Source organism: Eriocheir sinensis, chromosome 2 (genome assembly GCF_024679095.1).
Source record: "Eriocheir sinensis breed Jianghai 21 chromosome 2, ASM2467909v1, whole genome shotgun sequence".
Lineage (NCBI taxonomy): Eukaryota > Metazoa > Arthropoda > Malacostraca > Decapoda > Varunidae > Eriocheir > Eriocheir sinensis.
Genome location: NC_066510.1, coordinates 1353110 through 1369770, shown reverse-complemented (window position 1 = coordinate 1369770; position 16661 = coordinate 1353110). Strand labels below are relative to the sequence as shown.

Genomic DNA, 16661 nt, shown 5'->3' with positions numbered 1-16661 from the left:
TGTGGGAGGCGGAAGCGTCTGTGAGATTACAGCCTCAGGAGCACTGCACTTCTGTTTGCCAAGGCGCACACACTCAAGTCCAACCCTGCAGTGAGACAGATGGCATAGGGAGGCTGCGGTCATGTAGAAGTTTTGAGATGAGGGTGCTCGAGATCCCATACGGATAACAAACAAGGAGAGTTTTGGGAAAGAGTGCATATTAGAAAGCTGTGTGTTGACCCTTCAAACACCTCCGCACACACGAAGTCTTTCCTTCCTTTAGTCGGGACTCGTTTGCACTTCCTTGACTATAATTATTTTCCCGCTCTTTCTGACGCGTTTCTTTTTTCTTCTTTCGCATATTTCCGACGTGTGTTTCGACGGGGCGTTTCATGCGGCGTTTTTTTCCCGCTTCATTGCTGTCAGACACGATCCTCCTTTCTTTGTCTTCCTCGATAACGTTTTTCGTCTCCCATCCACCCATTCTCTCTCTCTCTCTCTCTCTCTCTCTCTCTCTCTCTCTCTCTCTCTCTCTCTCTCTCTCTCTCTCTCTCTCTCTCTCTCTCTCTCTCTCTCTCTCTCTCTCTCTCTCTCCCATTCATCAAAATCCTTGCCTCCCATGCTGTCATTTTCTCCGTTCAGCCATTTGCTCCTTCTCCTGTGCTGTCTTGCTTTACCTCTGACCCATCCAATAATTTTTCCTCCTTTCAGCCAATGGCTCGTCCTCCTGTGCTGTTTTTCTCTTTTCTCGCTTTCCTCTGTGGCTCTTTCCCCATTCTGCCATATTTCGTCCTTGCATTCTTCCCACCACTCACTCGTTTTTCTCGCTTTCCTTTGTGGCTCGTGGGTTGAGCGAGTCGATGCATTCTGCCATGATGTATTTAGGATGGGAAGGGCGCCTGCCTGGAGACTTGCCCGAAAGAGTCCTTGGTTTTGGCGTCGTGGGGCGGGCGAGATGACGCACCTCCCTCCGCTCCCAAGTGGCATATTCCCAATCTATTGGTATGTGGTGCCTGAGTGAAGACGTTCGGCTATATCTTCAAAACTAACCACGGGGTGTTCTGAAAGTACTCTCATTGTGATTCCCACTCAAAATCACTATTCGTGACCACAATCAAATCTAACCTAACCTAACTTATCCTAACCTAACCTGTCCTGTTCAAGAGCGGACGCCAGATACCCGCTCAGAGAAGGGAAATACGCTCCCGGGTGTGCCTCTATTGAGTGATTGATATGTGGAACTCAATGATGACGAAAAGCAGTGTGGATGGGGGGCTCCACACACACAGCTCTTCTGGACAGAGTGGAGTTAAAGACCTTCCGTCTCATCAACTCCCCTCCTCTTACTGGCAGTCTTTTACCTCTTAAATTCCACCGCAATGTTGCATATCTTTCTGTCTTCTATCGACATTTTCATGGCGACTGCTATTCAGAGCTTGTTAACTGTATGCCTCCCCCCGCCCCCCTCCCGCGCACACGACTTCCTACTCTAGCTCATTCCTATTCTGTCCAAATCCCTTATGCAAGAGTTAACCAGCACCTTCAGTCTTTTATCCTTTCCGCTGGTAAACTCCGGAGCAATCTTCCTTTGTATTTCCTTCTGCCTGCGACTTGAACTCTTTAAAGAGGAGAGGACCAAGACACCTGTTCTCCCGAAATTGACTTCTCTTTTGGCCTCTCGTTCTGTTTTCTTCTGTTAGAGCGGCGGCTAGCTTTTTTTTTTAGTTGTTTTAGTTGTTGAGTGTTTTTTGTTTTTTGCCCTTGAGCTGTCTCTTTTGCTATAAAAAAAAAGTTAAACTGAAATCTCTTCGTAAACATCACTCAAATTTCTCTTTGCCTTTCGACTTCTTCAGCTTTCTACTTTTTCTTATATATTGAAGTTTTGGGTATTTTGTGTCTGATCTTGCTCTCTTCCCCCCACTCTGCTGTGAAGGCTTCCTCGGCTCATGGGACGGAACTCTCTTTCAGAACTCTGCTCCTTCACGGCGGGGCGACAGTGTGTGAAGGAACCGTGGAGATCTCAGATGTCCGGCAGCGAGGGAGGCGCCTGCAGGGCCGACAGCGGTCTTGACATTGCCTTCATAGGTGAGCAGCCCCCTGTGTGTGTGTGTGTGTGTGTGTGTGTGTGTGTGTGATATTCATAGTGTGTTGTCGATTTTATTGTTTCTGTTGTTGTCATCGTCGTAGTTCGAATTATACTACTACGACTACTACTACTACTACTACTACAACTACAACTCATATTTACATAGATTACCAAAGATATTCAGACGACTTTTAAGGAGTATGAAGCTGATGAAAGTGTCGGTCGAGCCTGCCTTTAAATGAGCCCGTCGTGTTGCTCGTTGACAACTGAGGGGGTGGAGAAGACCCCTAACAGCTGCCGTTTCGTTGAACTTTCTGGTGATGTGTTTTGTAAAGTAACTGATTTCATTAATAAAGTTGAATGGAATTGAACTGATACCCTGTAGTCCTAGCGTCGACATTTGTGTACTGAAAACGGAAGTGGACGCTAGCTGGGCTGTGAGGGAATGTGGGACTGATGAATGGAGCGAGTTGACCGATAGTCCAGTCAAATGGTAATTTAGAAAGGAAAAAAATTACGGAAAGCTGCAGTTTGTTTTATTACCTTTATAATGGGGTACTTAATAACATATCAATTTTGCACCCCTCTATCACCCCGGTTTTGGCCGCCATCTTGAAAAAATGGCGACCAAAAACAGTTTTTTGTAAATATCTACCTTGATAATTATTTTACAGGGAAAGGTATTGAAATACAAATTATTCTACATAAAATTCTACACAAAAAGTGTTCTATACATTATTTTTGTATATTGCATGGTTTTGATGCTACACGCACGAGAACGTTCTTACTGTTTTTTTCGTTGGCCCTATTACTTGAAATACTTAGGAAAATCTTCTTCTAGAGGTGTCCTTCCTCCTTTTTTCTGGCTTATATATTAGGACAGACAGTGAATACTCACTGGCGTAGTTACCACCCTTACACACAACCATCCACCCAAACATCATAGCCTATTTTTATGGAAATTATCTGAGCTTATCTTTAATCTTCTTCATGGGTTTCGCCTTCTGGCACTAAGAAAATTTCTAGCATCTCATCAGTGGGGTCATCACAGTCCTCCTCATCTATGCTTACATCAGAGTTGCTACAAGATAGTCCTTTACATGACGCACATATTTCACTGCATTTTAATCCTGACTTTCTGCAACTGCAAGTGGCTGTCATACATCCTTTGAGGCATTTACATGATATAATGTTTAGAAGATCTGGAGGAGCAGGGTCTTTGTTTGTGGCGATTGGGGCTAGTCCATTTTCAGTCTTCTTCCAACCCCAATCTGTAGGTGGCAAGTCAATTCCTAACCATTTCTGAACCTGGAGATAAGTGCGTAGAGTGAAACCGAGCAGCGGCGTCTGTAGGAGGCTAGGAAATCAAGGTAAATGTACTTCTACTTAATGTTTTGACAAAGCATTGATATCTCAAGTCACCAAGGGATTTACATTCTTTGTTCCCATATAACTGAAGGATGAAAGCTTTTCCTGCTTCAGCGATTTCTGTTGGATCTGCATGTGGTTTCTTAAACACAGCTGCAAGTTCCTGAAGTTCTTCATGCTTTTCCAGGAGGTTTACAAACTTAAGTTTCCCTTTTTTGTAAAAGGCGGAAGTGGTATCAGCCCCACTAAATGCATGCAAGAAAAGAATATTGTCTTTAATGACTGATCCATACTTCATGGACGATTGTGTATACAGTTTGTTCTCTGTATTTCCTTTGCCTTGTTTTAGGAAATGTATGTTATTGTTTGATCCTGCTAATGCGGTCAGGATTACCAGAAGGTCTACATCTTCTCCAACTATTGTTACAGAATCAGTCTTGAAGGATTCTTCGATAGCTGTATTAACAATGAGTGTGTCTGCATCTTCACTAGCTTGTTTTGCAGTAAATCCTTCTGAGGTCAACTTGGTGATGAGTTTTGTAATAAGTCTGCTCTTATTTCGCTCATTTGACAGAAATTTGCTCTGACTTGTTGTTGCTGGCATAGTTTCATCAAATATGGTGTCTCTTGTAGCACAAATTACTCGACGTGCACGTTCAGCGCCTTTGTACCTTTGTCGTCTAGATTTTCTGGATACCCATCAAAGATAATGATGGCAGTCTCCTTGTAGTGCTTCCTCACATATTCAGCATATCTGTCCAAAATTGTTGAAAAGAGCTCTTGTTGATGCCAAACAACTCTATGCATAAGAAATCCCCCATCAACAACATAAACAGTATCTCCAATCTCAATGTCACACAAAGGTAAAAATGCTTCATAAAGTGAAGATTTCTTGGTTTTGCGCATTCCTGATTCATCAAACAGTGACAAGGGATGAGGAGCCAGTTCATGCTGAAAGTTTTGTTTTAATTGTTCTTGTGATTTTTTAACATATGAAATTCTTCTAAATAACATCTCAGGATCAGCTGAACATGCAAAATCTTTGGTTTTTACTCCCGTCTTGGTAGCTCCTAGGGGTTTGACTCTTTTCTTTCTTTGAAACTTGACTTTTGCAAAATTGTCGCCAACAATATTTGACATAGAAACCAATCCAACTTCATAAGCACTATGAAGATTAGTTCTTTCATCTCCTGTTAATCCTGTACTTATTGACATAATGCCATCAAAATCTGGAAATGGTGGATGTGATGAAAACCATTCCATGAAGTTCTGAAGATCTTGAGCATCTCTTGAAATACGTGATTTTCTGGCGTCTACATGTTGCTCTGATGTACTAAAAGCAACATCACAATATTCTTCAATCTTCTCTGTGATCTTCAGAGTGGTAGGCATTCCAATCACCCACTTAGTAAGCATTGAATCAGTCATCCCTCTGCCATGTGTCAGCCCACCAGAACTCTTCATAGATCGCATCAATGTCTGTTCAATGGTCATGTCGGACCAGATCCCAGACCAAAACTTATCTGACCTTCTTATTGTAAAATAGCCTCTTTGTACATAATCCTCATATTCCTTGGGGTGAGGTGATCTTTGAGATTAAACATGTCTTGAAGGTACAGATGAGCAGACTTTGCATAGAGAAAGTGACCACTAGCATGGAAGTAGGGTAGCATCTTTTGGATTGTTTCAAGGTGTAATTGCCAGTTTCCTGAACGTTCTGCTTCAATGAATTGCTTAACCAGGGTTACCATTTCAAAGTACTGGACCAATACTACCAATAATACATAAGTAGGCGCAAAATTTAAGAAATGTATGATATATGCGTACCATTAGCATCGAAACCAAGCACCATACAGAAAATTATATAAAACATATTTTGTAGAAAATCTTTCATAGAATAGTTTTTATATAAACACTTCTTCCTCTAAAGTTAATATTAACCGAGATATTTACAAAAAACTGTTTTTCGCCGCCATTTTTTCAAGATGGCCGCCAAAACCGGGGCGATAGAGGGGTGCAAAATTGATATGTTTTTATATACTCTATTATGAAGGCGATGACACTAATTGCAGCTTTCCGTAAATTTTTTCCTTTCTCATCATTTTCTTTGTCTCATTTGACTGGCCTACGAGCGTGGCTGCCCCGCCGCGGCAAACACTGGCTGGCCGGGAATATAGGCAGGACAAACAGGCGAGTGAGAAGAGCGGGGGGCGGCGAGGACCTTCATTCGCGGCTTGGGTTGTCCTCGAGTCCACGAGCTGCTCAGCGGATGCAATGCTAGTACAGGCTACGACGTTTTTAGTGGGGAAGGAAATAATGGAAAGAATGAAAATGAGTTCTTACGTTATATGTCTCGCTCACATTAATGCGATCGAAACCCCAAACACCTTGAATTCCTATGGAAGAAAGTATGCTTAATGCAATAAAGTCTTTCTATGAGGATGTATCCGCATGTGTCAAAATTAGTGGAGAAACAAGTGAACATTTTGAGATAAAAGTGGGCTTAAGGCAGGGGTGTGTCATGTCACCATGGTTGTTCAATATTTGTATGGATGGTGTTATGAGAGAAATGAAGGGCAAAGTTGGGGAACTTGGAGTACAAATAATCGCTAAGGGAAGGAAGTGGGTGCTGAATTCAATCTTATTTGCTGATGACACGGTGATCATTGCAAAAAATGAAAGTGACCTACAAAATTTGGTCAGTGTTTTTGATAGTGTCTGTAATAGGAGAAAGCTGAAAGTAAATGTCAACAAAAGTAAAGTGATGGTTTGTGAGCGAAGTAGAAGTGAGGTTGTAGATTTTGTATGGCCATATAGAGTGGGAATTGAATGTGAAAAAGAATGCAAAATAATTTTGAATGGTGAAGAAATGGAGGAGGTCAATGAGTTTAAGTACCTTGGATCAGTTATGTGTAAGCATGGTGGTATGGAGGGAGAGATAAGAGAAACGGCATTGCAAGGAAGAAGGGTGGTAGGGTCTTTGAGACGAATCATGAATGGCAGAAGTGTGAGCATGGAGGTAAAGAGGGATTTGAGAAATACAATAATAGTACCAACCCTCACATATGCAAGTGAAACGTGGGCCTGGAATGAAAGTCAGAGGTCTAGAGTGCAGGCAGTGGAAATGAGTTATCTGAGGAGTGCTTGTGGTGTGAGTAAAATGGATGGAATGAGTAATGAAAGTGTGTATGAGTGTTTTGGAATGTGTCACAGGGGTGAAGGGAAGAAGTGTGGAGTGGTGGAAGAAGTGAAGCGACAGACTTTAAAGTGGTTTGGCCACATGGAGCGAATGGAGGAGAGTAAGATGACCAGAAGGGTGCATGTGAGTGAGAAAGAGGGAGAGAATGCTAAAGGATGCCCTCCAGTGAAATGGAGGGATAGGGTGCAGGAGTATGTCAGGGAGACGGGTGAAAGATCCTTGAGAAACTTTGAGCAGGCAAGGAGGGAGTGTCTGGATAGAGAAAGATGGAAACTCTTCTGCCGTGGCCATCCCCTGGTGGGAGCTCCTCGGAGCAGGCGTCGATGATGAATGAATGAGTGAAGAAAGTATCGTTCAGTTACGCCAAATCGCACACGCACAATGCTTGATTAATGATTGTCCGCACCGAAAATGATGTCTATGAGCTTAAACTTTTACTGACCCTTACGTACATAATACGAACTCATATTCAAAGGTCTTTTCCTTCAGCAGTTCCTGTACTATCAGTGTGCCAGACCCCGCTCCCTACCAGCTTTATATGAAATACTCCTAATGGTTAATGGCTACATGTATAATGCAACGAACAACTTTGGGGACAGCCTGGCAGCCGGTGTTAACAACCTCGCCGAAAACACAAGCAATGGGAGACTTTCAAGCTGTTTCTCTGTACAGGGGAACTCTGTGCTTCCCGGGGCCTCTGTCTGTCAAGCTGTTCTCTGTACAGGGGAACACTGTGCTTCCCGGGGCCTCTGTCTGTCAAGCTGTTCTCTGTACAGGGGAACACTGTGCTTCCCGGGGCCTCTGTCTGTCAAGCTGTTCTCTGTACAGGGGAACACTGTGCTTCCCGGGGCCTCTGTCTCGGGCAGGCGAAGAGAAGGACCGACAAGTAGCCTACAGTTGCTCTCTTCCAGCACCGTAATTAGTATCGTATGCAGTGTCAAGTGGCCTTTTATTTCGAGCTAAAGTTCCCTGGATGTCTAAGCAGGGCGTGCGTGTGTGTTGTTAAAGAACGGATCATGAAGGCGGGTCTGGTATGCCTTTAGAGGACTAACAGAGGACAACGTTTTCATTGTATTATTATTATTTTATATATCTGGGTTTTTTTACGTCTAGGCCTATAGCTCCGGTTGGCTTTCTTTAGGGGCCTGGTGGCCTGCCCAACCCCGTCATGGCGCAGGCAAGTGTTTATAGAGGCGCCATCTATTCCTGCCTCATGCTGCCCCCCGGATCTCATTCCTGATTTCCTTTGAACAGTTCAGTTAGAGTCCGGGTCGATGGGCGGTCTTCAGGAAAAGTTGGAAAGTTTCGTTTAGTCGGCGCAACATCTGTGGTCATATGCCGGAGAGAGACAGGAGGGGAAGTAATTATAGGAGAAGGGAACAGATCCCAGGAGACGGGACACAACCCCCGATTAATACCTGGTACCCGTTCACTGCTGGGTGGACAGGGGCGTAGGGTATCGAAAAAGCAGCCCAAATTTTTCCACTCCGCTCGGGAATCGAACCCGGGCTCTCTCGGTTGTGAGCCGAGTGTACTAACCACTGCACCACGAAGCCCCCGGTGGTCTTCAGGACAGCATGTGGGTAGTCTTAGGCCATCATCATCATTGCCAAGTTCAGGGGATGGCTGCATGTGTGGGTCTTGGTGGAGGATGCATCATGAAGGTGGGTTTAGTTTGAAGCACCAACGGCAGCCATGAAAAAATACCAAGGTTCTAATGTGATTCTGGAAAACTCTCGTCATTAGCAAAAAAAAAAAAAAAAAAAAAAAAAAAAGGCGTGAATGTGTGTATGTTTGTTGTTGAGGTACAGATCATGAGTGTGGGTCTGGTATGCTATATAATAATGATGATAATAATAATAATAATAATTATAATAATAATAATAATAATAATAATAATAATTTCTGAGCATCAACAGCAAGGATACAATAACAGAGTCCTAGTGGTGTTCTAGTTGAGCCACCTGACCGTCCTCATGACCGCCTATCAACCCGGACTCAAGCAAAACGTTTTAAATAGGATCAAGTGGAGCTCCGGGGGGCAGCATGAGCCGAGCAGGAAAGGCGCCACTATAAAACACTTCTCTGCGCTGCTAGAGGGCTGGGGTTAACCAAGCGTAAAATTAAATGAAAAGTCAGATCGTAAAATTGATTGGGTAATTTTCGGACGTTTGGCGGCGGCTGAAAATCGCCAGCCGGTTGCAGCAGAGTTCTGCCGCGGGTCTCCGTGATCACCGCGTACATGCGCCTTGCCCACTCGGCCGCCGCCTCCGGTTGGATCCAAGGTTGGGACGCTCAGGCGTGAACGTATTGTTGAGGGACGAGTCAGGAATGTGAGACTCTTTCGCAAGTTTAGAGCAATCCGGTAACGCGGAAGGTAACTGTCACTTGGTGTTTTCAAGCATTCTGTCCTGGGTCGGTATTCCCAATCGCTTCACCTCTCACATCAACTATTTCCAAAGGCCGAAGGGGAGACCAATCGGGTCGACATGAGTGTTCTCTCATGTTCGTGGTACAGAAGAAGGGTCAGACTACCACCATGGCCACAAAACTATCCCTGGAAATGCTCAAAGCCCCCAGGAAAGCCTCTCCAAACAGGTGATCTTGGGCGCCGATATGTTTAAGAATATGGTCCCTGTGCCTTACAGTCTTGGGTTTCGGTGTTTTTTTTTGTTTTTTTTTGCCACACGCGGCGGACTGGAGACGCGAAATTGTCAATTCAAAATTATTTATTGATTTTTGTCAATCTAGCAGGGCGTCCTACATGTTGTAACCCGCAATCCCGGGTCACACAGGGGCGACGACACACTGTTTGCACTAGTAACACTTGACTTAAAATACTGGTACTTTAGGAGTATTTAAAGTAGTTCGTAAATGGGGTGATGAAACGGTGTCGCCTTTCTTATATGTATTTTATTCTACCTTAATACTACTTAATATTACAGAGGGTAAAAATATTGTTTAAACCAGCGACTGGCTTACTAGACTCAATGAGTCTTCAGGTTTTCTTTCACTATTGGTTACTGACGTTAACACTGGTATAATATTGAGTAAAAACTCACACAATAAAGTATCATAGAAATATAATCCTAAGTAAAACTAAGATAATAGAACACAATAGATATGTTAGATACGCTTTCCTCTATGGTAATTCTTCACTCCATACTCACAGTAGCAACGATGAATGTTCTACCCATGTTGTCTAGGGAAGGACAACTGAGTGTCCAGCAACGAACAGAGTGCTGGTTGATCTGAGGTCAAGCCTGGAGAAATGCTTCTTATATAGGCAGACATCGCGAGGGTAATACGTCAGGCGTGTGAGTCATACATCAAACTCACACCGAGCTCATACAATAATCTACCTAACCGACATGCTTAATTCACGCGGTGACGCAGCTTTGTTTTCATAACATTTTGTTCCGCGGTTGATCGTGTTTTGCCGCGGTTGATTGTGTTTGGCTTAGATAAGCGGGTGCGTTAATGGGCAATTACAATTGTGTATAGGTTGGTAAATGAACAGTGCGTGTGGGGACAATCATGTCTTGGAGTCCGTGTTGTGTTTTAGCGGTCGATACCGCTGTTGTCATCGGAAAATATTGCCGGAGAAGATGATGATGACACGAGTGGTGTCGCGGCTCGCGGGGCACCACATACCCCCCCCCCGTTAAAATCACGCCACGTCCTCGTGGCACAAAGCGTTCCGCCCGGCGGACGACCATGGAGGGCCAAGACGGGGATGGCAGGACCGTGGGGGAGGAGTCCCGCGAGAGACGGGACCTGAAGAGACAGAAGAAGGCCACCCCACCGGCGATGAAGACGACGCCGAGGAGGAGCAGCCACCCCCACCAAGGGAGGAAGGGGTCGAAGGCGGGGACCGGAGACGGATTCCTGGAGCGCGTGAAGTGCTGGAGGAGGTCCAGCAGGGGCCAGAGACGACCCGGGCAACGGCGGCGGGAGGGAAGGGCCAAGGAGTCTTGGCCAGGAGCGATGAGACCACGTCACGTCCGATGTGGAAGGGGCGCGATGAACCGTCAGCAGGGCGTCACCGTCCATAGTAGCAGAGGCAGGAGGCTGAAGGCGTCGTGGGCACTACAGCCCATACCGAGGCTGAGGAGACCCGTCCCGTTGATGGTCTGCCTGTATTTGGAGACCGGGCTGTCCGGGCAGACCATGGTGACCACCTGGGGAGTATCGGTAGCGAAGACCCAGCCCGCAGGAGACGGGATGAAGACCGGGGGGAAGACTCTGAGGAGAGACTTAGAACACAGCGAGAGGGCGTCTGGGCGATCGAGAAAGAGAGCGATCTCGCAGCGCTGGACAGAAGTCGAGTAGACAGGGGAGACAGGGGTACATACATAGAGCAGGTGGTGTTTAGTACAGCGGTCCAAGGAGTCTAAGAGCATATAGTGAGTGCGGTCTTCAGAAACCGCAAGGTAAGTGGAAAGCGTGTCGGTGTGCAGAAAATATGGCGTGCCATCAAGATGAAAAGGCAACGCGTCCATTTTAAACACATCGAACACGTCAGAGGGATCCCCTTTCATGGGATTTGTAAGTAGAAGTGAAGGGTTCCTGAGGAAAGCGTACCTTTAGAAATAACCTAGAGACATCTCTATACAATGCTAAATATTCATGTGCTGCAGGGAAAAGTAAGCCTGGGTAATGGGTGACGCATTGCTGAGCACACGAAATAGTACATCATTTGGAAGGAGGAGAGGGGAAACCTGCGTTTGGGACAGCTGCTGAAGGCCAAGCTTGAGATTCAGAGTATCATGATTTAGGTCACTAAGTGCCAACTGAATGAGAAGGATAGTCTCCAAAATACGCATTTCCTTCAATTTGCAAGGTTTTTAGTGAGAACTGACGGATAATAGCTGAGGCCAAAGCCGAGGCGGACTCTAGACGGGAGATGGCAGAATGAACATGACGGAGGTCCCGAACTGTGGCGTTGAGGACTTCCTGATGGAGGTTAAGTTGACGTCTCTCTTCTGTGGACAGAGTGTAGAGCTGGGAGAGCTTCCCGTGTATCACATCTATTTGGGCCTGAGTGGCCGTGCCGAAAAGGAGGTTTGCTACCGAGCCAAGGAAATCCACGGCCCCTCGCTTCTGGCGAGTCCGAAATGGGCTTCCATCTCTACCACTCATAGCCGACAGAAAGCTGTTAAGATCTTTGAATAACTTCTCAAACTCAATGTGAAAAGAGTCTAGAGTGCGCCTGAGTAGACCAACAGTAGGGAACGATTGATTCATATGTTCAATCGACCATGAAACTTCCGCTGTTAGATTTGCCACGTTGATGAGAGGACGTTGGATGTCGTCCGTCTTGATGACGACGGGGACAATATAGTACCGTCCTGTCAACAGCATCTTAAAGACTGGGGAGAAGACGAGGCCGGGACGAATGGGTTGCTCCCGGGAGGGATCAAGGGAAGACAAGGAGAGGGCAACTCCCAGGATCTGTAGTTATAGGGGGCATCAGTTCGTTGGTCGTTGGCGATACCCAAGAGGGCGGTCCATCACATTGGGGAGAGAAGGGGGTACCGTATTGGAGCGTAATGAGCGACCGACACAGGGCTCTGAAGGAGCTGAGGGAACCAATGAGGGGACCTCTGAAGCATCTGAGGAGACAGGAGCCGGTGAGGAGAGCTCGGAAGGAGCTGGAAAGGACAATGGCAGCGGCTCCTCGGGGAATAAGTCATGGGAGTGGGTCCACTTCTACTACTTGATCAGGAGAGGGTATGCACGCCTGACATTAGGAGAGTCATGGAAGCCAAGCGAGTCCTCGTGAACGACCTGAACATTATTTGTGTGAACTGTCTTGATCTTACCACCTCTAACCTGACGCAGTCGTAAGACTACAGGGCTTATTTTTTCTAGCACCCTAAAAGGTCCATTGAACAAGGGCTGGAGCTTCTTTGGTTCGCCCTTTGTACATACATGCCTTAAGTAGACCCGATCTCCTACTACCACCTGTTTGGGTTTGGATTTCCTAAACATTCTTTCTGACTCCTGCCATCCTATATCTATATTGGTCTGACATAGTTTATAGGTCCGCTGCGCGACACTAGAAGTAAATGCTTTATAGCTGTCAACATCATAACAAGGTTGGAGTTTATTCTCAAGCACTTCAAAAGGAACATTTGGGTCCCGAGAAAAGCAAGAAAATGGTGAATCTTTCAGAACACGATGGTAGGCAGTGTTGTAGGCGTGTGTTGCAACCGGAAGCATTTGGTCCCAGATACCGCGATTGTCCTCGCACAAAGTTCTCAAGATATTTATTAAGGTGCCATTAGGCCTTTCTATCACACCGTTTGCAGACGGGTGATAAGGAGTTGTCCTTAGATGATCAATCTGTAACAACTGAGTCAACTCTCGTAAGAGAGTGTTGACGAACTCCTTTCCTTGATCCGTGACTAGAATCGGCGGGATGCTGTGTACAGACTACGTTCTTGTAGAACGCAGCTGCCACTTCCTTGGCTGCCTTCGTACGAAGGGGTTGCTACCAAGAAGCGTGACAGGACGTCTATCACTGTCAGTACATACCTATAGCCTTCGTCTGAAACAGACAAAGGTCCGACAATATCCATTTGGACTCTGTCAAACGGTTGGCCAACCTCTGGATACCTCATAAGTGGAGCTGGCGGGGATCCCTCTACTTACACCGACCACCGACAGGACAAGATCTGACATATTGCTCCACGTCCGCCTTCATTCCCGGCCAGTACGCAAACTTGCGACAGCGTGCCAACGTAACCTTAGTGCCTCCATGCCCTGCAGGTAGCATGGAATGCGCCAAAGCTAACGCGTTAGGAATGTAGCTTGGTGGAACGATAACCAGTCTTTTCTGCTTGTTGTATTCATCGCAAACATCGCGGTAGAGAATGCCGTTCTCTACACACACTTCACTAAGAGGCAGTTTTTTGAAGTGCCTCTTAGCTGCATTTAACGTTACATTGCTCCTCTCTGCGAGCTGTGTCTCTGCGCTCTCATGTACGTTACCACCGGTGGTTTGTTCAAAAGCATGCTTCAATTCTCTCAGTTCAGGATCGCGATCCTGGTGCTCCATGAGTCCAGCAAGACTCCAATGGAGAAACTTATCCTGTTTGTCATGTCCCTCCGGAGAGGCGACAGACGTGTCCTGTCCACCCGTAAGGGTGACAGACATAATTCGAGCATCCAATTCGCCTTCTATCACGTCACTCTCCTGATTCCTAATCCTTGACAAAAAATCTGCTACCATGTTGCTGGAGCCTGGGAGATAATCAATACTAAAGTCAAATTCTCCTAGAAGTGTCTGCCAGCGTGCAATCCTGCTGCTAGGTACTGTGCTTTTTAACAGCCAAGTCAGTGGTCTATGGTCCGACAGGATGTGTATCCTATAACCCAAGATAAGGGGTCGGTTAGTACTGAGGCCATAGATGACTGCTAAAGCTTCTCTCTCTACCGCTGAGTAGTTACGTTCTGCTCCATTCAGGGTTCTACTAAAATATGCTATGGGACGTAAACTACCATTTTCATCCTTTGTTGCAACACACCACCTCTTGACTTATCTGAAGCATCTGTGGTGTGATTGAAGGCTTCCGGAAATCCGGAAAGGCTAAAACAATGTCAGTCGTTAGACTGTTATTGAGTGTAATTAATGCATTCAATGCCTCTTCATTCCACTCAAGATGTGTATTATCATTCTTGTTTAATTTCCTAACTTTGAGTATATTATTAAGTGGGGATGCTATATTGGAAAAGTATTTAATGATTTTCCTATAAAGTTAACCAATCCCAGGAAAACTTGAAGTTCTTTGACTGTTTTCGGAGGAGTGAGTTGTTGCACCGCCTGTACCTTTGAGGGCTGAGGCTTCAAGCCAGAAGCACTAACAATGTGACCCAGATAATCTACTTGCTCTTTGAAAAAGGAACACTTATCTAGTCTTAAGGACAGGTGAGCCTTCTGCAGTCTGTCCAACACGGCATGGAGGTTCTTTAGGTGATGGTCCATGTCTTTCCTTGTACTATCAAATCATCAAGGTATACATGTACAATTCTTCCTGTCAGACCTATGAGAACTTGATTCATGATCCGTTGATAGGCTGCAGGTGCTGTTTTTAATCCAAAGGGACTGTAGTGAATTCATAGAGGCCATAAGGTGTCGTGAAGGCTGTCAAGTGTTTAGATTCCTCTGCCAATGGGACTTGGTGGTAGCCCTGGCGCAAATCAAGGAGGTGAATACTTTACTTTCCCTAACTGTTGCAAAATGAGGTTAATGTTAGGGAGGATGTTTGTCATCAATCAATTCATCGTTCAGAGCGCGGAAGTCGAGACAAAGTCTGACTCCACCATCCTTTTAGCAACAGGGACTAGAGGTGCGCTGTAGGGTGACGCACTAGGGCGTATAATACCCTGGGCCTCAAGGTCCTTGAGCTGAATCTCTATTTCTTTATGATATTTTACTGGTATTGGGTATGGCTTTTTATATATAGGCTTGTCATTTTTAGCCTTAAAGTGTGAACATAATAGGGGTAATAGTGAGTGGCTCGTTTTTTAGAGCAAACACATCAGGATACTTGCGGGTTAAGCCCTTCAGACAGCAATTTTCCGTTGTGAGGGTAAAAATAGCTCGTCTATCAGCTTATCGAGTACCATCTGCTTACTTGACTGGGTGACAGGCGGCTTTGTAGCTGTTTTTGTGACAGCCTACACATTCATTAGTCGATGATTGATAGTATTCTGAGTGACAAGAATAAATGTGTCCCATCACTTCACCTGTTGGCATCTCAATAGTTTCTTCAGTTGGGTTAGCATAGGAATGATGAATTTACCTTTGGATTGTTTGACGTTAGGAGGTAAGGTTACTAACCCGGGAAATAAAAATGAAGAAGGGATATCATTGGACCTTGGTAGAAATAAGGCTTGCTGGGCTCTCCAAAACTCTGCCTCCAGAGTCACATACCCTGCCGTGCCTGGGAGCAAGGACGCCACGTTAATAGCGTATGCTTTCACTGGCACTTCCTCCATCTCGTCTAAAGTAGGTTTATGATCTTCTGGGTACGGGCTCATATCGTCCGCAGCCAGGAATGTACTTCCACTGGGTAGGCGCCCACCATTACACTAAACTGCCCAGGTGTGGCCAGCGGTGCAGCTACCATTTTGTCTCCACATAAATTCTAGGCCCAACAAAACTGCTGTTGGTAACACTATACCTTGTGATATTACTACAAATTTTCTATAATTTCTCCGTGCCCAAAGTCTACTACTTCGGCTATTCCTTTATTAGGGATTGAGTCCGATCTACCCCTTGTATGGAGAGAGGTTCTGTAACTATCATCTTCCCGCCTACCTTCCTAAATAAATCTTCTTCTATTAGGGACGCTCCTGCTCCTGTGTCTAGCATTGCGTAAACCATCTCCTTTTGTGCATTAGCGCCTACGCACAATCTCAACGTGAGGGCGTTGGTAGGGCTGGACTGCAGCTACTCTGGGGTCGTTTTTTTTGTTCTTCTCGTGGTCAGGGTTGACCCAGGAGCTACAGGGTGAGGGACCGGCCGTGTACTCCGGGCGCCAGGCAGCGCAGGCGAGACAGGCTGACGCCTGTTTCGAGTGGGCTGGTACTGAGGGTACCGAGAGCCCGTTGGTGGGTGGTAGGCACCCCTACTGCCTTCCATATGTGCAATCGCGAGCCATGTGTCCTACATACCCACAAGCATAACATGTAGGTGGCGTGGCGTGCCGTCCTCCCCTTTGGGGTATCGGGTAACGTGACTGGCCTGGAGGGCGTGGAGGACGGGCTTGTGAGACATGTTTGGGTCCGGATGCCTGGGTGGAACAGACGTTCAGCACTTTTATTTCTTTGGCGATATCGGCATCGGATAGCTTCGACTCTGGATAAGCTTTAATATACTCATACCCTTTCTTTAATACCTTCTGTGGGTCCCCCTTTTCTTCCTCCGTTAGGATGAGTAAGAGGGCCGGAGGGAAAGCCTCTCTGAGCCGTAAAGCGGTTATCTCAGTTAGCAAACTGGCATTGTCAGGCTTGAGAGCG

General features: G+C 45.9%; 1 protein-coding gene across 1 annotated transcript in view; it reads left to right on the top strand.

Moving 5' to 3' along the window:
• LOC126998406 (uncharacterized) overlaps positions 1 to 16661 on the top strand; it is a 136979-nt gene that overhangs the window by 68747 nt on the left and 51571 nt on the right. Inside the window, exon 2 of the mRNA XM_050860053.1 lies at positions 1948 to 2064. The gene's annotated coding sequence lies outside the window, so the exon portion shown is untranslated. The remainder of the gene's footprint in view (positions 1 to 1947; positions 2065 to 16661) is intronic.